The sequence below is a fragment of the Hippopotamus amphibius genome, chromosome 6 (assembly GCF_030028045.1).
Source record: "Hippopotamus amphibius kiboko isolate mHipAmp2 chromosome 6, mHipAmp2.hap2, whole genome shotgun sequence".
Lineage (NCBI taxonomy): Eukaryota > Metazoa > Chordata > Mammalia > Artiodactyla > Hippopotamidae > Hippopotamus > Hippopotamus amphibius.
In genome coordinates this window covers 54,035,021-54,040,462 of record NC_080191.1, presented here as the reverse complement: position 1 = coordinate 54,040,462, position 5,442 = coordinate 54,035,021, and positions in this window count along the sequence as shown.

The window sequence follows — 5,442 nt, the reverse complement described above, 5'->3', positions numbered from 1 at the left end:
CTGGGGGCTGATTCTTAATGAAACATTACATAATACAAGTAGCTAATTTTTCTGAAACTTGTTTTTTTCCCCCTAGTTAGCATTATAATTACCCTTAAATTCTTGTATTTTCATTTTTAAATGTTTCTCTAAAAAACAAATAAATTTATTTATTAAATATAGTGGTACTGATTCTTTAGAGAAAAAAGAATACAACGTACAAAAGCAAACCTGAATAAGAAAAACACAATTTAACAAAATTAGAACTAAGGTCATATCTAAAACAATTACAAAGGGACATTTTCAATTACATCAAGCTTTATATGATTCAGTGTGGATACCTTTTTAAACTCTTGATAAAATGGGCAATTTTTGGGGAGAAAACAAGCAAGATTCTACAATTGACTAAAAATATCAGTGGCTGTGATAAAAAATTAAAAACATTGTCGGGCTTCCCCGGTGGCGCAGTGGTTAAGAATCCGCCTGGCAATGTGGGGGACATGGGTTTGATCCCTGGTCTGGGAATATCCCACATGCCACGGAGCAACTAAGCTCACGTGCCACAACTACTGAGCCCGTGTGCCACAATCACTGAAGCCCACGTGCCTAGAGCCTGTGCTCCGCAACAAGAGAAGCCACCACACTGAGAACCCTATGCACTGCAATGAAAAGTAGCCCCTCCTCTCCGCAACTAGAGAAAGCCCACATGCAGCAACAAAGACCCAACGCAGCCAAAAATAAACTAATTAATCAAAAAAAAATTGTCAAAGAATGTTATGTTTAAAAAAAGATGCATCCTACCTCAGATGATGACCTTTTCAAACACTGAAAGAACAATATTACCCAAGCTAAATAAAAAGTCTCAGAGTATATGTAAGCATGAAAATCTGCTCAATTTATTGAGCGAAAGTAGTAATAATCCTACTAACAAAGTTCAACAAAGATCGCAGACCAAAAAAAAAATCAATCGCACTTATAAATCCCACTTGTAAATTTTACGGAAAGAATTAACAATTTAAATTGATCAATATATTTTAGAATATCTTCACTAAATAGGGTCAAATAAGATTTATCCAAGAGATGCAGAATAATTAAGTATGAGAAAGCCTAAATATATTGTATTACAAAAGTTGGTCAAAATTTAAAATTATATTTCCAAAAGCTATCTGATATTATTTAATACCCAACCTGATTTTTAGGAACTTCTTTAGAAGTCCTAAAATGTTTCTTTAACATGGTTTAAAAAATCCACCTTAAACTGAATCGACAATATTCTTAATAATAAACACTAGAGGCAATATCATTAAAATCAGAAATCAACATTTAAAAAAAGGAAGGAAAGACAGGGAGAGAGGGAAAGAAGCAAAAAAGAGAGCTTACTCTAGAGCATTCTAGTTCTAGAAACTCTGGTCAAGATATTAAGAAGGAAACATTAACAGACCCTCTAGATCATCAAAACATAGGTGCCGCATTCTCCAGTTGAATTTTACCAAGAATACAACTATTTTTGTTCCCATTTATCTAACTCCTGAGTCTGTCTCTGAACTCCCAGCAGCAGAGAGGGAGGTGATTAATTATTATAGTCAAACCCCAACAGTAGGTACTTTTTTCTTCTAGTTTTATTGAGATAAAATTGACATACAGCACTGTATAGACCATATAAAGACCAGAGTGTGGCTAGTTTGGTCCCAGAAGCAGAGAGCAGCTGAGCAGTGGCTGCCTCTGATGGTCTGGGCTTTGAGGCACCATTACTCTTAGCAGAGGCAAAAGGCTCTTGTTTTACTTGATAGAAAATCTGCCTGTTGCAGAGAAGTCAGAGCCAACCACAAAATAGCAGGTGTGCACTTAGACAGGGTCTCAGCTTCAGCTGCGAGCAATGCTTGGTCAGGGCCAGGCCGCCTGCGCAGACTCCTCAAAACGGGGGCCCCCTTCCTCTCCTGGGCGGCAGTTTCCATGGTCTCCGGGAAACTGAAATGGGGGGACGATGGTGTCAGAGCCTGAAAGGCACGAAACCCTATTGAGGGTAGTATTGGAGCTAAACTGGAGAACTCCGCGAGCTAGCCTTCCACGGGGCTAAGGGCATCGTTTCACAAGCATGTTCCCCAGGTCATGAATTCCGCAGTATCCTCTTCAATCAAAACATTCTCTGGACACTTAAGTTGGGGAAACTTTGGATTCGGTATCTTCTCTTCTTACGAGTTAAATTGTGTCCCCCCAAAAGGTGTGCTGAAGTCCTAACCCCAATGCCTTAGGATATGACCTTATTTGAACCAGGGTCATTGCAGATGTAATTAAGTAAATTCAGATGAAGTTATACTAGAGTAGGCTTGGCTCCAAATCCAATGTGGCCGGTGTCCTTATAAAAGGAAGGGAGACATAGAAACATAGATACACAGGGAGACATCCATGTGGTGATGAAGGCAGAGATTAGAGCGATGTGTCTATAAGCCAAGGAACATCACAGATTGCTGGCAAACACCGGAAACTGGAAGACACAGGAAGGACTCTCCTCTACATGTTTCAGAGGAAGCACAGCTCTGCCCACACCTTCATTTCAGATTTTTCACCTCCTCACTCCAGACCAGAAATCTCTGTTGTCTTAAGCCACCTGCTTTGTGGTACTTTGTTGCAGTGGCCCTAGGAAACTAGTACACCAGGTATCTCCTTAAATGCTAAACCACCAGTACCATACAGAAAGGAATATACCTCTCCAGGGTCACAATGTACACGAGGCATCCTGAAGGCCTGGGACATCCACAGTTTGAGACGCACTAACCTAGAATATCACTTACAAGACACTATTCTAAGAAAAATGTGTTCTAATCCCAATCTTTATCTTCTTTTTAATCTGGATACTTTATTTGCTGTACCATTTATGTCATTCTACATTCAGGTGTCTGACCAGAAAGGAAGAGGTTAAACACTCAGATCAAATTTCAGAGAAAACTCCAGAAAGCTCAGAGGTTTGCATTCACAGCATCAAACCAAGCTTCCCCACCATTTCAAGGTTCACTTGGCAGTAATGATTTTTTCCCTTCTCCCTTGTCGCCTGCCAGCGAGGCTGCCCACCCCATCTGCCTGTTGGCAGAAAAGAATTCACAAGAGAAGGCCCTCAGTGGATGCTATTTGTGTTTTCACCTCACACCCTTAATCTGGGTGGGAAGAAGGGCAGGAGAGAGGGCTCGTCTCTTTTCTAGAGAGTGTATGTATCCTTATGAATGACAACAGAATGAGAACCAGAAGCTGTAACCCTCAATCCCAGTGGAATAAAATTAAATCAGAGGGTAAAGTGTTTCGACAAGACTGTTAGAATCTAACTGTCTTTTAACTAAGATGCTTCCGGCTCATCCCTCCATCTGTTTAATAGAGCATCAACATCAATTACCACTGCTCTGTGGTAAAACAGGGAATAACAGAATGATGCTAAAAGCAGGATGGCCCCAGGAGAGAAGGAGAGCATTGCTGAGCAGAAGTGCAGTACCAGGGGCTCCGGGAGGGATGGTGGTGGCTGCCTTGCCCAAACAAATCCATTTCCTCAGGTGGACTACAGACGGAGCCGGTATGATGTGAACTTATTTCTTTATTATTTCTTTGTTTGTTTCTCCTTGGTGGGGGTGGGGGTGGGGGGGGTGGAGGTGTTACCATAGTTACCATAGACATCAAGACACTATTCAGAAAGCTGAATCTCATTACTGACAGGGAAAAGGTATGTTCTTAGGGTCAAAAGTAGTGGTAGGAAGTTCACTTCAGTGAGTAACATAGAATCCAAAGTAACCACAACATCCGAATTCAGACTGCGTAACGCCCTCTGACGGCGCACACTCTAAAATGACAGTTTTCTTAAGACTGAATTACAGGTTGAGTCCGTAATCGTGGTTCTACAGAATATAACAGAGCTTCCTGCCGTATGGTAATTAGACAGGCGGCTTGCCAAGCAGCTCACGGCAAAGCCAGAGCTTCCTTTTGGATTTAGGCAGCACCAATTGCTTAAGGAGGTTTGGAGCGACTGAGGGATTTTGCTGATTCCCCAGTGATTTTTCAGCCTATCTGTACTTAACAGGAAAGAAATGAAATCTCCCTGGAAAGTACTATCCTGTATTCCTCATTTCCATATCCAGGAATGACTCAGTGGAGGTCAGGGGGAGGGAATAAGCAGGTGGATAGCCCCACTTCCCACCAGCCAGGGCCAGAGACCCTCAGGGATCCCCCAGGGAACCCCAGCCTCTTGATTTCTCATGAACAAGCGGCTCCCAAGGGTTGAACCACTAGTTACCTGCAGATCTAAACCATGAACCAGGTGTCCTGAATGTTCTCCCCACCCAGCCTGGAGCTATATTCTTGCTCAACCACTTACAGAGTGTTTGACCTTGGACAAGTCACTTTACCTCTCCAGTCCTCTTTTTCTTATCTATAAAATGAGAACCACAAACCATTTTCTTTCTACCTTGTGGGTGGTTGTGAAGATCAAGTGAAATATGTAAAGAAAGTGCTCCTAATTGGCAGACGTATTTACAAAGGGAAGATATTATAGAACTTCCTCTCTACGGGTGGGACTTCCCTCTGCTGACATGAGTGACAGGATGGCAGGCTCCTGAGTCCCTGTCAGGAAGATACTAACAAAAACACACCACAACCTTGGGCCTTCAAATTTTTTAAAAATACTTAATGCATAGAGTTCGACATGGGTTAGGAATATCAGACTTCCAGGACAGCAGACACACCAGAATAAGTTCCAGCAGACTTACCGTCAAACCCCCTGAAAAGAAACATGGCTCCACTTCCTCTTTCCCACTTCCTTTACGCTCCCCAGGCTCTCCTGGTCAGTCCCGACCCCTCACCAGCAGCTGCCAAAGGATAAAAGACAAAGAGCCTGGAGCACATAAGAGCATCTCCTGCACCACTATTCCCATTGCTTATTCTTTTAGCCAGACTTACATCTGAACCTAAAATGGAAGAGCAAGGACAGTTACTGTAAGATATTAACTACCTTCCTTCTATTTCAGTTTCCTCTCTGTAAAATAGTTCCAATAGTACTTTCCATTTCCAAAACATGTTGTGAAATAATGAGGAAGCATTATTATTTGTGTCATCTTTTACTCCAATGGCTGAGTCAAGATTAAATATACTTAAAAACAGGGAGGGATGCAGTGGTCATCTAGCACAAGGCCTACCATAATAGGCATTCAATAAATATTTATTGAAGGAATAAATGAATAGATAATATTTATGACTTTCAAGATATTTAGTATTACATATACAAAAAAAAAAACTCAAAATGGATTAAAGGCCTAAATATGAGACCAGATACTACTCTTTAACATGAATCATAGCAATATTTTTTTTGGATCTATCTCCTAAAGCAAAAGAAATAAAAGCAAAAATAAACAAATGGGACCCAATTAAACTTAAAAGCTTTTGCACAGTAAAGAAAACCAAAAAAGTGAAGACAACCTACTGAAAGGG